Here is a 17,741-nt window from a genome sequence, read left to right on the forward strand (position 1 = left end):
CAAAACATGCAAAAGCATCGCTGCCGTGCAATGCTTTTGTATGTCTGCGGGGGTGGGGACTGGATCTGACGTGGGGTGTACTTGCCCTGTGCTGTGCGTCCCCCAACATGTCAATGAATTTGATCGTAGATGTCCGTTTTTTCACACATCTATGATCAGGTCTGAATTATCCCCATAGTGCATATACACTAAAAGATTTTGATAAAGATATCTTTCAGTGATGTCACCCTGCCATAGCCCCGAACATGCAATCATTAGCAACATAGCCAAAATTGAGCTGCATGTACAGACCACATCATTAACAGACCACCTCATTAACAACCCACGGGAGCATGCATCGTTAACGAGATTGTGCATACACACTGGGCGATATTACAAACAATATCGTTCAAAAGGGTGAAAATGAGCGATATTGTTTAAAATATCGCATAGTGTGTACCTAGCTTTAGACAATATGAAAACAAATTGTGAGCAACCTTAAAAGTGTTTAAAAAACACTAGTGATGTCTGGCGCTATTGTATATATATATATATATATATATATACATATATATATATAAATATGTGTAATTGCGAGTGGGTGCCTATATACACAGTCAAACCCACTCCGCACAGGTATCAGGGAATTAATCCAATACTCTCATACCTCACAAGATCTATCCAGCAGCAACAAAGGTGAAATGGCCTGTGGATATGGCCAACACAATCCATCCTATTTTTTAAAAAACCGAGTGTGAACTAAAACAAACAAAAAACCCCCCTTGCGCTATTCAGACTCAATTAGTGGCAACAAGGCTTGAATAATCTCAAATAAGATTATAATTACAAGATGATTTTATTATCTATAAAATTGATCAAATATGAACATATATAATTCATTAATAACTGTAATATGCGCATATACATAAAAATAAGACTAAAACATTAATAATAATACAACTACTAATGAGCATAAGAGGTGGATCATATAACTAACAGTGACCACAGTGGGCTAGACACTGATAACATCCTTGCTTTTAATTTTCAAATAAGACCTTCTCATCAAATGTGTTCATGAGTCATTCATAATTAGATATCATATGGTGTAATATATTTGAAGCCTTTGTTTAAAGATCTCTCAATGAATAGAATTCATCCAATTGCTCACATATACTGATGGTGCTTTACTTGTGGGATATCATTCAAAAAGGTCATGGAGGAAGTAATACACACCCGGGACTCTTAGTGCATCGCAAGCTTGCGATGCACTAAGAGTCCCGGGTGTGTATTACTTCCTCCATGACCTTTTTGAATGATATCCCACAAGTAAAGCACCATCAGTATATGTGAGCAATTGGATGAATTCTATTCATTGAGAGATCTTTAAACAAAGGCTTCAAATATATTACACCATATGATATCTAATTATGAATGACTCATGAACACATTTGATGAGAAGGTCTTATTTGAAAATTAAAAGCAAGGATGTTATCAGTGTCTAGCCCACTGTGGTCACTGTTAGTTATATGATCCACCTCTTATGCTCATTAGTAGTTGTATTATTATTAATGTTTTAGTCTTATTTTTATGTATATGCGCATATTACAGTTATTAATGAATTATATATGTTCATATTTGATCAATTTTATAGATAATAAAATCATCTTGTAATTATAATCTTATTTGAGATTATTCAAGCCTTGTTGCCTCTAATTGAGTCTGAATAGCGCAAGGGTTTTTTTTTGTTTGTTTTAACCTTAAAAGTGTGTATCTTTAAGTGATGCTCATCTGGTGTTGCATTCTCAGATCATCATACAGTAGGTTAAAAGCGATAGTTCAGGATTAGTAGACATCTTAGCAGAGATAGTAGATTACTAAACAGCAAGCATGGTCCAGAAAACAAACACTGGCTAAAAACATTAAAGTTCATAAATAACTAGCAGGGGTCAAAAAGTTTATTCCAATATCCAGTTTTAGGATTTGATACACAGTGGTTTGTAATGAAACAGACAAAGGACTAAGCATAGCCATGTTGGTATGCAGTAATCACAAAGACGGAGCAGGCAGAGAAATCATCAAGGTATAACCAAGGGTAAGAAGTTGTAGTTGCTTGCAGAGTGTGTCTAGAGCTAGTACATGGATCAATCACCTAGTACTGTTTATTAGGTGAAGGCTCACTATAAGCCCAAGGAGGTGTCGGTTCAAATACTAACACATTAGTTGCTAACATCCATCTAGCTTATTTAATTATATGCTGGTAACTGGGGGACTATCTCAATCTCTGTGTAATGCTCTGGAACCTCTGAGAATTCTTTTGCTGGGCTAAGTTACAATATTAAAAAGAATGATGCAAGTTCTAAAGAAAATGTGTGTGTACAGTAATATACAGTGCTGACTGTGACTCCTCTGCTGCTTGCAGAGGAATATTGTAAGGAAATAAAATCTGCCTGGGAGTTTTTGGCATTTCCACACACACAACCCAGGGGGCTTTGATGGCACATACCGACAGGACGCCATAGTGGAATGCTTCTAGCCTATGAGAAACCTACAGTATTCACTTTGCAGCACATGCCCACCATTGCATGCCCTTGTCCTATACCAAACCCTAAGCCATGCCTTGGTTAGATAAATATTCCCTAATTATTACATTCTGATTTTTGGAAAAAAAGTTGAATTTTAGTAAGAGAAAAACTTACTCTTATAAATTGCATAATATCTTTTTCAATTGCTGCATTTATCTCTGAATTAAAAGCCTTTGTTCTTCAATTTGGCAGCAATCTTTCTTTCAGTGCTATTATCTAAATGATAAGAAAAATGCGTGGGAGAAAGAAGACTTTTTTGTAGATAAAATACAGCTTGTACAATAGATGTAAATAACTGCTTTGTATGCTATACAAAATGTTAGCAATAACCTTCTACATAATTTAATAAAGACAGGGAACAAATGATCACTAGTTCATAAATTAGTTTATTTTGAATTCAATTAACTGGTGTTTGTAAGTTTGAAAACATTTACTTGAAATGTTGATTAGAAAATTACTTTCAACATCACCTTCAACTTCATTAACTGCTAAGAATAAGAAACATACAAACACTGTAGACACAGCAGTATGATAATAAATATTGCATTTTGAAATTGCAAAGCGAACATTGGTATACATGTTGACAGTGATGAGAAATACTCAACAAAGACAGGTTAATTGATTTAAAGTGGAAGTAATTATGGAAATTGTTTTGATATGATATACGGAAGCGTAAACTATCTTGGCTTGTATTTAATTTTTTAAATGCTCTGTTTACTCTGAATATTATTCATTTACTGACTTCATGATCCCAAATTTATGTGAAGTCTTAGTATATACTGCCACAATAAAATAATCCAACTGAATCATTATAGTAGTGTTTCTGAATCACAAAACACAGCATAGTACTGGTACTTGAAGTAATGTATGAGCTTGGAATATTAGACATTTATTACTTTCCCATATATGGATACCTATTTTAATCTTTAGTTTAGTTTTAGCCCTAATTTACACATCCCTAATTTACACATATTAAAACCTAGTCTAGTTTTTTCTATTCCATTACACCAGTTCCCCACCTCCATAGCTGTGTTAATTCTGACAAGGAGTTTTCATTTCATTTTAGTCTTAGTTGCTTACTTAAAATTGCATTTTTTTTAAAGTCACATTTTAGTCTCTTTTTTTGCTTTGATTTAGTCAAGGTTTAGTCAGTGGATCTCGGAATTCATTTTACTCTAATATTAGTCAATGTTTTAATCTTAACTCTTGCAGACAGTTTAATGATACTGTAATGAATTTTGCTGAATAACATTTCTCTAAAATTCCCTTGAGAAGTTTGCATACTGTACCTTTAACTACGTGTTTAGTACTCTAGGCTCTGTAGGTTGAGAACATGTTCCATTCTGAGTCTGACTTCCATAGAACTCCCATATATCATATACAAATTAATATCTTAAGTTTGTTAGAACAAACAAGTGCAATACACATTCATATTTCCTTCACAGCAATTCATATTTATTCTCTGCAAATATCTAGAACACATAATTGTTCTTTAAAAATGTAAAACCCTACATCCAGTGTTAATTTTGACAAGGATTTTAAATTTAGATTTAGTCTTAGTTGTTTTTTTTTTTTTTTTTAGTCAAGATTTAGTCAGTGAATCTCAGCTTTAATTTTAGTCTAATTTTAGTCCTGAAATAAAACTCAACAATTACTTTTAGTCAAAATTGTCATCGACAAAATGAACACTGCTCCATAGCCCTTTATGGTTCCAATGACCAGTGCACAAACCAAAAGGAAATGGAAATTATTCTTTACACAGTTCAAATAATATATAAATGTAAATAATTATTATGGAAACATTTCCAATACCATCACTGGGTGACCTTTCTACAAGTATAAGCCTTTTTGTTGTAGTTTATGAATTAATATAAAACAATAATACATTTAAGCCATTATCTGCTATACAACTTGTCAAATACAAATAGAGAAATGCTATAGGAAGCAATAGTCATATTATTTAAATAATATATATTGCAATTAATTTATTTATGAAAACATTGCAAAATAAATTTGATTACTCCTACACTGTTATTGCTATTTTTTTTATCAATTCAAACTGCATTTTAGATTTCAACAGTACAGTATACTAAATCTAGTTGTAATTTCTAGCCATTTATTAATGAAACTTTGGTGTTATTTAACATTAGAAGCCAAATTCGCCAAGAAGCAAAAGGTGTATACATTTTTTTTGGTCTGACAAACTCCTCAACATGTAGACAAACAGTGGCAGTTGCTCAATCATCCCTGGAGATAATTATATATCAGGTGCTAGAAACGGGGACGGGTCACAGACAAACAGCAGACAGAGGGGGGGGTGCTCCCCCACCCCCTTGGTATTCCCCCTGCACACTAAAAATTTACCTGTAACCATACCTGAACCTATCTGGTAATAGAATTTCAGAGAATTGGTTGCATGCGTTTGCAAAGACATGTTTAGCTGCTGAGCCGCATCAAGGCTTCACCGATATCAGCAGTCCTAACACTACATAATAGCAGTGACCACATAGGGCCACGTGATTTGTATACAGCAAGGCCTCATGCTGGGGGGATACCAAGGGGGAAGCACCCCCCATCTCTGTAAACTCCTCCACATGCCCTATAAGCCTTCCTAAGTTTCAAGATAACCCTTACATGCCTTCATAATCCTTCACATACACCTTATATGGCATCATACATATCAACATGCCACTTATACTGAATGCCATCAGAAGCCCTCCATGTAACTCTTATATGCCTTCATAATCTTTCACATGCCCCTTATAGACATCACACTCATCCACATGCCTCAGACCCTTCCAGATGTTCTTTCTAGTACATAGCACAGGTGGTAAGTAGGAAGAAAAACAAAGTCACTCAGTTATGGGACTGATAGCATTGCATGAGAGTGGAAAAAACTAAACACCATGGTAGCTCTAAACCTCAAAGCTAATATTTCTTTTGGTGGCATTCTTGCAGCATTACATTATTTGCCTTCAGATGGCTAGCTTACAAATTCTATTTCTATCATATTCATCAACAGATGGGAGTAGCCAGGTTACATATATCAAGTCTAACAGGAGTGTATGCTTTCAGACTATGCCACTAGCTAATTTTTATTAAAACAAACAAAAACAAAGATACAGGCAAGTGTCAGTAATGCTTTTAATTCTAGTGTGGCCCTTAAAAATGAAAGGGAAAAGAAAATTCTCAAACATTAAGGGATAAATTTGCTAAGCTCTGTGTTTACCCAAATTTGCAAATATGGGAGAGTTTGGTAATTTTTACCAAAGAGAAAATATGGCAGTATTAGATCAAATAAAATTTCAAGACAAGGGAGAACCTGCAAATACAATCAAATACACCATCGTCCAAACTAAGAAGGACTTCCCATAGAAACATACAAAAACGGGAGTTTAGCTAAAGTCCTTTTTACAAACACAACCATGAATTGTGCAAACTCAGACTAAAATGTATTTTTCAAATAGACGTCCCTCTCAGCAGGGTGCACAGAGAAGCCTGCACAGATCAGTGAGATCTGTGCAGTGCTTCTCTGTGTATATGTCAATAAATGGTTAAAAAAAAACATAAAAAACGGAGTGGGGTTCCCTCTGACAAGTATAACTGGCCCTGAGCTCTTTGAGCCAGTCCTGGTTCCAAATTTACAGGGTAAAAATTGCGTATGGTTCCCCTGTATTTTAAGAACCAGCACCAAGATCTTGGACTGGTCCTGGATTCAAAAATATGGGGGGAAAAAGATGTAGGGGGTAATGCCACAGCCAGGGGACACACATATAGTGTTCCCTGTGCCTGTAGCATTAACCCCCTCACTAATCAGCCCAGGCCAGGGTTACCTGTGGTCAGTGCTTAAAGTGGTCCTAGAGAGGTGGTGGAACTCACCCCCCCCGTACCCCCGGCGCCCATGCAATAAAGGTATTGCGAGCGCCTTAGGCGCGCGCCCCAAAAAGGGGCATGATCTCAAAAAGAAAGGGGCATGGTCACACAATAGTAGTTACGCCCACAGTAGTAGCACCCCTAACACACATAATGCCCACAGTAGTAGCACCCCGTAATACACAATGCCCACAGCAGTAGCACCCCTTTTATAATGACCACAGTTGTACTGCCCCTTATGCAATGTCCACTGTACTGGTAGTCCCCCTTATATAGAGCCCATAGTAGTGGTGCCCCTTATGCAATGCCCCCAGTAGTAGTGCCCCTTATGTCCCCAGGAGTGATGCCCCTTATGAAGCGCCCCCTTTACAATGCACTCATTAGTAGTGACCCATTAGTAATGCCCTTAATGGTAATGCCCCCAGTAGTAATGTCACCTGTAGTAATACTCCCAGTCATTTAGCACCCTGTAGTTTAGCCCCAGTAGTTATGCCCCCAGAAGTTTATCCCCCAGTGGTAATGCCCCTGCAGTTATGACCCCAGTAGTTTACCCCCACTTTAGTTTAGCCTCCCAGAAGTAATGCCCCCAGTAGTTTAGTCCTCATGTAGTTTGCCCCATGGAGTTTATCCACCCAGTAGTAATGCCCCAGTAGTTTAGCCCTTGTAGTTTAGCCCCATGTAGTTTGTCCCAAGTAGTAATGTCCCCTGTAGTTATGCTTCCAGTAGTAATGCCCCCTTGTAGTAATGCCCCCAGTAGTTTACCCCCTTAGTAATGCCCCAGTAGTTTACCCCTGTAGTTATTCCCCCAGTAGTAATGCCTCTGTAGTTATGCCCCCAGTAGTAATGTCCCCAGTAGTAATGCCCCCAGCAGTAATGTGCCTCTGTAGTTATGCCCCAAGTAGTAATGTCCCCAGTAGTAATGCCCCCAGTAGTAATGTGCCTCTGTAGTTATGCCCCCAGTAGTAATGAGCCCCTGTAGTAATGAGCCCCTGTAGTAATGCCCCTAGTAGTAATGTCCCCAGTAGTAATGCCCCCAGTAGTAATGTGCCTCTGTAGTTATGCCCCCAGTAGTAATGAGCCCCTGTAGTAATGAGCCCCTGTAGTAATGCCCCCAGTAGTAATGCGCCCTTGTAGTTTGGCCCCTTGTAGTTAGTCCCCAGTAGTTAGCCCCTTGTAGTTTAGCCCTACGTAGTTTGCCCCCAGTAGTAATGCCCCCAGTAGTTTAGCCACTTGTAGTTTAGCCCCCAGTAGTAATGCCCCCTTGTAGTTTAGCCCATCTGTAGTTTAACCCCCCTGTAGTATTGTCCCCCGTAGTTTGCCCCCAATAGTAATGCCCCTGTAGTTATGCCCCCAGTAGTAATGCGCCCCTGTAGTTTGTCCCCAGTAGTTTGCCCCCTTGTAATTTGCCCCAGTATCTTGCCCCCTTGTAGTCTGCCCCCAGTGGTTAGCCACCTGTAGCTTGTCCCCAGTAGTTTGCCCCCAGTAGATTGCCCCCAGTGGTTAGCCCCTTGTAGCTTGCCCCCAGTAGTTTGGCCCCCTGTAGCTTGCCCCAGTAGTTTGGACCCTGTAGCTTGCCCCAGTAGTTTGGCCCCTGTAGCTTGCCCCAGTAGTTTCCCTCCAGTGGTTAGCCCCCTGTAGCTTGCCCTCAGTAGATTGCCCCCAGTGGATAGCCCCCTGCAGCTTGCCCCCAGTAGTTTGGCCCCCTGTAGCTTGCCCCAGTAGTTTCCCCCCAGTGGTTAGCCCCCTGTAGCTTGCCCCCAGTAGATTGCCCCCAGTGGATAGCCCCCTGCAGCTTGCCCCCAGTAGTTTGCCCCCCTGTAGCTTGCCCCCAGTAGTTTGGCCCCCTGTAGCTTGCCCCAGTAGTTTGCCCCCAGTGGTTAGCCCCCAGTAGTTTGCCCTCACTGGTTAGCCCCCTGTAGCTTGCTCCCAGTAGTTTGGCCCCCTGTAGCTTGCCCCAGTAGTTTGCTCCCCTGTAGCTTGCCCCCAGTAGTTTGGCCCCCTGTACCTTGCCCCAGTAGTTTGCCCCCCCTGTAGTTTATCCCCAGTAGTTTGCCCCCAGTGGTTAGCCCCCAGTAGTTTGCCCCCTGTAGCTTGCCTCCAGTAGTTTGCCCCCAGTAGTTTTGCCCCCTGTAGCTTGCCCCAATAGTTTGGCCTCGTTAGCGTGCCCCCAGTAGTTTGGCCCCCTGTAGCTTGCCCCAGTAGTTTGCCCCCTGTAGCTTGCCCCCAGTAGTTTGGCCACCTGTAGCTTGCCCCAGTAATTTGCCCCCCCTGTAGCTTGCCCCCAGTAGATGCGCTGTACAGTCACACATATGTTTAAAAATAAAAAAACACCATACTTACCAAGCCCCGCTCCCGCGTGACTGCTGTGATCCTCCTGGCGTCCGATCCCCGGCACTATGAGAGAGACAGGGCCGGCTCCAGGCCTACTAGCACCCTGAGCGAAAACATGTAAAAGCCCCCCCCCCAGGAAAAGTGGGCGTGGCCTCTTGGAAAGTGGGCGTGGCCTCATAACTTCATATTATTAGACTATAAATAAATATATTTTCACACACCCTCTACGCACACAATTAGCAGCCTTACACATAACAGCCACAGTAGTGTTCCTTACACACAATGTCTCCAGTATAGTGCCAGATAGACATGATATGCCCCCCAGCAGTGACAGCTACACACAATATGCCCCCCTAGCAGTGCCAGTTACACGATAGTGTTCACTTTTTAGGGCAGGGAGGGCACATTTTTAAGTTAGGAGGGCAAAATGATGTACATACTGTAATGCTTGGTGCTCATCCACCTACACGGCAAAGCATGGACTTCGGCAAAGGCAAAGCCTTCGGCGCGCCGCAAAAATTTAGGGGCGTTGCTTCGTGGGGAAGGTGCGTGGCCACATAATAGTGGCAATTCGCATTACACCACACAGTAGTGCAGTTAATACACACTGCACCAGGTAGAACCTCCTAGACACTTTGCGCCAGGCAGAGCACGTTAGACACTTTGCGCCAGGCAGAGCACATTAGACACTTTGCGCCAGGCAGAGCACGTTAGATACTTTGCGCCAGGCAGAGCACGTTAGACACTTTGCGCCAGGCAGAGCACGTTAGACACATTGCCTAGCCACAGACGCCTAGCGGGAACACTATATGATATGCTCCCCAGCCGTGCCAGCTACACATGACATGCCCCCCAGCAATGCCAGATACATAAATGGCCATACAGTGCCAGATATGTAGATACAGAAAAGCCCTCACAGTGCCAGATAAATGCCCCCACAGTGCCAGATAAATGCCCCCACAGTGCCAGATAAATGCCCCCACAGTGCCAGATAAATGTCCCCACAGTGCCAGATAAATGCCCCCACAGTGCCAGATAAATGTCCCCACAGTGCCAGATAAATGTCCCCACAGTGCCAGACAAATGCCCCCAGTGCCAGATAAATGTCCCCACAGTGCCAGATAAATGTCCCCACAGTGCCAGATAAATGTCCCCACAGTGCCAGATAAATGCCCCCAGTGCCAGATAAATGCCCCCACAGTGCCAGATAAATGCCCCCACAGTGCCATCCATAAATGCCCCCACAGTGCCATCCATAAATGCTCCAACAGTGCCATCCATAAATGCCCCCACAGTGCCATCCATAAATGCCCCCACAGTGCCATCCTTAAATGATTCACCCCCTCCCCCCTCCAAATACCTGCAGCGTTGGAGGGTGAGTACTGCTGTCCGGGTCCGGGTGCTGGCGTGCTGGCGGGCGGGGCGGCTGGGTGCGGGTGCGGGCGGGAGGGCGGCCGGCCAGGAAGCGTCCAAGGCGCTTGTGTGCGCTGCACCGGCGCCGGCGTCTGACGTTAGATACCGGCGCCGCTCAGCGCGTATAGCGCACACAAGCGCCTGCAGTGACCAGGGCCGGCTTCATGTTCGAATATGGCGGCGCCAGCGCGCGGCGCCCATTAAAGGTGGCGCCCTGCGCGGCCGCTCTATTCGAACATGCCTAGAGCCGGCCCTGGAGAGAGACGTCATGACATCTGACAGAGCCGGGAGCCGGAAGCCAAAGCTCAGTAGTGAGCTCCTGCCGCCGGATTCCGCTGTGCAGGGAGAGCTGGGCGCCTCTGGTAACACAATCTCAGCGGGTGCCCAGCATCTCCCTGTGCTGCGCAGGCACACATTGGGTGAGGTGAGCCGGAGGAGGCGGAACTGCATGTCCCAGTAAGCCTCCCCTGCATGCTGGCATTTGGAGCATTACAGTGTGTGTGTCATTTTTTTTAAATACAGTGTATTTCTTTTACAGGGGAACTATAGGTAGCAGAGGGTCTTTAATGCACCACATGCTGGTACCTGTGGTTCTCACTGATCTGTACAGGCTTCATGCTTGGAAGGCTTTGACTGCCAGCAAACATGGCAGCCAAACACAAATGCATACACCATTAGAAAACCTGATTGCCTAAAACATGGGAGCAAAGTAAATTCCTGTGTTTTATTTTGAAAAAAGCACCCAAGTCCTACTGATCACAACTCGGGCACACATGGGTGAGACACAGAGCATAGTAAATGTACTCATAAGTGTCTGAGGAACAAAGGGGCAGATGTATTAGCCTGGAGATGGCATAAGGAAGTAATAAACCAGTGATATGTGCAAGGTGATAAACACACCAGCCAATCAGCTTCTAACTGTTAATTTACATATTGGACCTGACTGGCTGGTGCCTTTATCACCTTGCACATTCACTGGTTTATCACTTCCTTATGCCTTCTCCAGGTTAATACATCTGCCCCAAAAATTCCTGCAGCCTCAGGTGTTGGGCCACTTCTGGTGATTTAATATGCAAAATATGCAATTTATAAGCTGAGACAAATCCTGCCCCTGGAGATCAGAGAGGGCACAGATGACAGTAACAGGCGTTCCAGCACTACAACATATTTATACACCTGTCCTCAAATTCAACCACATAAAATGTGCCATACTGTATGAAGTTTTGCTCAATAATTTACTCGATTTGCATCTTTTTGGACTGCTAATAAAAGCACAAGGTATGCATACCCTGTACAGCACTGCTGGATCTACGTACTATAGCAGTGCAAAACAGACACTAATGGGAGTACACATGATTTACCGGCGGGTGGGATGCCAGCTGTCAACATCCCGAATGCTGGCAGTGGGGCGAGCACAAAGAGTACCCTTGCGGGATTGCTGCACTCACCACGCAGCGGTCTCAGTGATTCGCTGTGCTCACTTCAGGATCTATTCCCACTCTATGGATGTTGTGGATACCCATGAGTGGGAATAGTCCTGTTTTGCCGTAATACCGGTGTCGGTATCCTGAATGCCGGGATCCTGACAGCCGGCAAATTGAACGGATTCGCACTAATGAAGCATAAGAAAAAAGGCAAGAGACCAGAAGCCTACGTTGAACCATGCAGCTTTGTGTAAATTTACACTGCCATAATTGCTAGACAAATGCGAATACGAAGTCCCCAGTAAAGAGGTGCTAAAATACGAAAGTCCGAATCTAGCTATCCGCCTACGTCACGCCAAATGGCTCCTGCCATATGGTGCAAAAATGCTACGAGAATGAGGATACAGCTATAAAATTAACTGTGATTTTTCCCCCCCGCAATATATTTGTTTATTTGTTATATGAAAGACATTATACATAGCAAAAACAGGACACATACCATACAAATGCTTGCATAAAAATGGTTGCAAAAGGCCAATCATATAAACTATGGATAAGGCATTTGAGACGTGCCACCAAGCAAATAGAAATATTAAGAAAACAATCCTTATGGTGCATGGAAAGTCCTTGCAAATATCAAGTAACAAAACATACAAATGACTCAATAAAAAGAAGAAAACAGCAAATAGAGAAAGAAACAAGTAAAAAGGAAAGCAGGGATAAGAGGGACAGGAAGGGAGGGGGTCATCATCGTGGATTCAGGACCTAAAGATTATACCAGTGACATATGCATTTTATATGTGGGGGATGACTTAAATCTGAGCCATTCTGACCAGATGGCAGTGAAGCCAGCAGTATTTGACTGTGGGGTAAGAGAAAAATCTTCCATAGCCATATAAAAATCAACTCTCTTAAACCAGCATGAAATTGGAGGTTGCTGAGCAGATCTCCAATAACATGATATAGTAGCCCGGGCTGCGTTCACCAGTTGTTGGAGTAGCGAGTTCTTATACTGAGAAAGAAGAATGTCCATCAGATTGAGAAGACAAAATTCTGGAGTCTCGGGAATCGGAAACCCAGTTAGTTGGCGAGTTATCTTTTGGACCTGACGCCAAAATTCGGACAAGGCCTGGCACTCCCACTATATGTGGTATGGCGTACCTAATGACTGCCCGCATCTCCAGCAGAGAGCAAAGACTGACGGAAACATCTGGTGAATCCGTTCCAGGCAACGGTACCATCTGGACATAATTTTGTATTGTGTCTCTAAAACATCAATTGAAGGTGAGCTGGCAAAAGTATAACTATATATACGTGACCATTGATCATCCGTAAGCTCCTTCCAGAGATCTCTATGCCAACCTGTTACAAAGGAGGGGGTCGGGAGAGAAAGACAAGTTATGCATTTTTGGTATAATTGTGCTATCAAGTGTCTAGGGCCAGTATTTACTAAAAATCCGAGTTTGCCCGATTTGTGTTTTTTTTTCTAAGTCCCAATCCGGGAATTCACTAAGCACCAATCTCGGCAGTGTTTTGACTATTCATAATGGTTTGAATGACAACGTTCAGAAATACGAATGAATAGACCATCGGTCAAACGCGGCTGTTATTTCATAGAATATAGGCATTCACTATTCATTCGTATTTGGGTGTTAGTTTATGAGTGCTCAAGTGCGGGTCTGTTTTTTTTCGATTCGTTAAAAAAAGCAGCAATAAAATAGACCTGCTTTTTCCAGTCGAGTTTGGATAACCATGCACGGATCAGTGAGATCTGTGCATGTTTATCTAAGGGAAAGGGTCTGTTTAGTGTAAAAACGGGGGGAAAAATTGCGTGGGGGTCCCCCCTCCTAAGCATAACCAGCCTCGGGCTCTATGAGCCGGTCCTGGTTGAAAAAATATGGGGGAAAAAATGACAGGGGTCCCCCCATATTTAATCAACCAGCACCGGGCTCTGCGCCTGGTCCTGGTTCCAAAAATACGGGGGACAAAAAGCGTAGGGGTCCCCCGTATTTCTGAAACCAGCACCGGGCTCCACTAGCTGGGGAGATAATGCCACAGCCGGGGGACACTTTAATATCGGTCCCTGCGGCCGTGCCATTAAAACCCCAACTAGTCACCCCTGTCCGGGGTACCCTGGAGGAGTGGGGACCCCTTCAATCAAGGGGTCCCCCCTCCAGCCACCCAAGGGCCAGGGGTGAAGCCCGAGGCTGTCCCCCCCCATCCAAGGGCAGTGGATGGGGGGCTGATAGCCAAGTGTGAAATTGTGAATATTGTTTTTAGTAGCAGTACTACAAGTCCCAGCAAGCCTCCCCCGCAAGCTGGTACTCGGAGAACCACAAGTACCAGCATGCGGTGGAAAACCAGGCCCTCTGGTACCTGAAGTACTACTACTAAAAAAATACCCCAATAAAAACAGGACACACACACCGTGACAGTACAACTTTATTACATACATGCACACCAACATACACACATACTTACCTATGTTCCCACGAGGCTCGGTCCTCTTCTCCATGTAGAATCCTAGGGGTACCTGTTGAAAAAAATTATACTCACATAATCCAGTGAAGAATCCGGCCTTTGAATAATCCACGTACTTGGCAGTTGGCACACAAAAAAAAAATGCAAACCCGACCACGCACTGAAAGGGGTCCCATGTTTACACATGGGACCCCTTTCCCCGACTGCCAGGACACCCCCCCCTGACTCCTGTCAAAGAGGGTCCCTTCAGCCAATCAGGGAGCGCCAAGTCGTGGCACCCTCCTGATTGGCTGTGTGCTCCTGTAGTGTCTGTCAGGCAGCACACGGCAGTGATACAATGTAGCGCCTATGCGCTCCATTGTAGCCAATGGTGGGAACTTTGCGGTCAGCGGTTGACCGAAAGTAACCTCACCGCTGACCGCAAAGTTCCCACCATTGGCTACAATGGAGCGCATAGGCGCTACATTGTATCACTGCCGTGTGCTGCCTGACAGACACTACAGGAGCACACAGCCAATCAGGAGGGTGCCACGACATGGCGCTCCCTGATTGGCTGAAGGGACCCTCTTTGACAGGAGTCAGGGGGGTCCTGGCAGTCGGGGAAAGGGGTCCCATGTGTAAACATGGGACCCCTTTCAGTGCGTGGTCGGGTTTGCGTTTTTTTTTTTGCCAAGTACGTGGATTATTCAAAGGCCGGATTCTTCACTGGATTATGTGAGTACAATTTTTTTCAACAGGTACCCCTAGGATTCTACATGGAGAAGAGGACCGAGCCTCGTGGGAACATAGGTAAGTATGTGTGTATGTTGGTGTGCATGTATGTAATAAAGTTGTACTGTCACGGTGTGTGTCCTGTTTTTATTGGGGTATTTTTTTAGTAGTAGTACTACAGGTACCAGCGGGCCTGGTTTTCCACCGCATGCTGGTACTTGTGGTTCTCCAAGTACCAGCTTGCGGGGGAGGCTTGCTGGGACTTGTAGTACTGCTACTAAAAACAATATTCACAATTTCACACTTGGCTATCAGCCCCCCATCCGTCGCCCTTGGATGGGGGGACAGCCTCGGGCTTCACCCATGGCCCTTGGGTGGCTGGAGGGGGGAACCCCTTGATTGAAGGGGTCCCCACTCCTCCAGGGTACTCCGGCCAGGGGTGACTAGTTGGGGTTTTAATGGCACGGCCGCAGGGACCGATATTAAAGTGTCCCCCGGCTGTGGCATTATCTCCCCAGCTAGTGGAGCCCGGTGCTGGTTTCAGAAATATGGGAGACCCCTACGCTTTTTGTCCCCCATATTTTTGGAACCAGGACCAGGCGCAGAGTCCGGTGCTGGTTGATTAAATATGGGGGGACCCCTGTCATTTCCCCCCCCATATTTTTTCAACCAGGACCGGCTCAAAGAGCCCGAGGCTGGTTGTGCTTAGGAGGGGGGACCCCACGCAATTTTTTTCAGATTTTTAAAGACTTTAATCAACTTTTTAAGGTACACAATGAAGCCCTGCAAGGATCTCACAGATCCGGCCGGGATTCCTTGTGTTTTTTCAGGCAGTGTTTTACTCATCACTCCCGTAAAACACTGCCTGATATTACGAATCACATCGTCATCGGAAAAAACGATTGTGCAAAACTCAGCAGCTTAGTGAATGATCGTATCAGGATTCAAAAAGTTGCAGTAAAATGCACCCGATACCATTCGAGTTCAAACACCCTTCAAAACGACCAAAACACGAATATTAGTAAATATTGCCCTAGGTGTCAATTTAGATAAGCAAAGGGTCTCAAAAGAGGTAGGGCGCCATCCGCCTGGGCGAACTGGTAGAGAGTTAACATAGTGTCAGAGCTGTAAATACACCCAAAAACTATTAGATGGCAAACTATAATTTTGTGACAACTCCATAAAGGAACAAAAGCCGCTAGCAGTGACCAGGTGAGACAGCCTAGAGAGTCCATTTAGTTAATGCAGAATGAGATAGGGCATTAGGCGGCAGGTCCGGATGATACGATAAAGGCATGGGTAGGGAAGGGCTCAGGCTAAATGTCAGTAGGCATTTAAATTTCTTCCAGCAAGTAGTAGGATCCAGTAGGATCTAATGTAGGATGTCGTATTTGGGGAATCTGATGCTGCCATGGAATAGTACGAGCAAGTGTGCCTGTGAAAGATCCTACAATTAGCAGCCACTGTTTCATAGCGGGGAATTGTGACATCTCAATAACCCTGGCTAAATGAACTGCATTATAGTAACTAATAAAGTGAGGAAGTTGAAGGCCCCCATCTGTACGGTTATGGATCAGAACCGTCTGTGCTAATCTATGACCTCTTTTACCCCATACAAAGCGAACCACTGTGGCTTGGAGATCCCTAAAGACGAAAGAAGGTGTTGGGTATTGACAAAGCTGATTCTTATACTCTACAACACAAGCTATTAAATCTATACCGTGAAGCCGTAATGGCCGCTGAACCTCGTGCACGTGCTACGCACTCCGTACGCTATTTGCATAAGAATACCTTGCACGTGGTACGCAAGTCACATACACACGCTGCGCTGGGTGTACTGAACACACAGATAGCGTACACACAGATAATAACCTTCTATACCTTTCACAGAGTATGCTTATACTGTATATCTTAGTGTTAGATACTGTAATGATATAATGCTGTTTAACCTTGGTTTGTAAGCTAGTTGTTTGAGCGATTGAGATGCTCCGATCACCCTCAGTAATGTAATAAACACTCAATACCTTGCTAAGGTTCCAACACCTTTACTAACAATATTTAACTAAGTAAATGGGAAAAGATAACAGTGAACAGTTCATACACTACAGACTAACATTAAAATCTAACAGAATAACTAAACAGAAATATACACAATAGCGAACGATCGCAAACACTAATACAACAAATAAGAATGAATGACTAACATTTAAACGGGTAACAAAGTGGCCACAGATAAACATACCATACGGGGAACACTCGCAAGCGCAACCGGAATCCAGTCCTCCAATTATCTGAGATAAATGTTGAAGAGTGAGAGTACTGGCCGGTCTGGGGACAGTGACCCTTATATACACAACATACAGTGTACTACAAAGGGCCCTACAATCTTATTGTTCATTGGACACAGGAATGTCTCTCTGCACTGTAACAAAAGGTCATAGGTGGATTTGAACAGGTGGGCTGTGGCTATTACAAACTGCTCAGGTGGGAGGGAAACGCCGGATTCCCGCCGCATGGATAATGAACTGCAAATATATGAAATGTCCAGAAACTACTAATGGCCATAACTACACGCAGGAGCGATTAATCTTTACCTAACCAACACCGGATTATTGCTATTAAAATACTCTTCGGTTAGGTACCAGACACCACTGTTCAACCTTAATCAGACCCTTTGTACCACGTAAAGAGGGATTCCCACGTCCGTGAACAAGTCACATTAAACAAACTTACAGTTATCACTAAGGGGAACATTATCTATAAAACATACTATTTGGTTTTATTATTTAATGATTGAGTCGCCCGCTAGACGCACACAAACTCTACCATAAATGCACATACCACGCGCCAATGCGCACGGCCGTAGAAGCTCTATTACGCAGCTGCGAGTATCCGCACGCACGGGAGAGAATGTGCACGTGCAGCAGGCACGCGCATGAGGTGAATA

This window comes from Pseudophryne corroboree, chromosome 10 (genome assembly GCF_028390025.1).
Source record: "Pseudophryne corroboree isolate aPseCor3 chromosome 10, aPseCor3.hap2, whole genome shotgun sequence".
Taxonomy (NCBI): Eukaryota; Metazoa; Chordata; class Amphibia; order Anura; family Myobatrachidae; genus Pseudophryne; species Pseudophryne corroboree.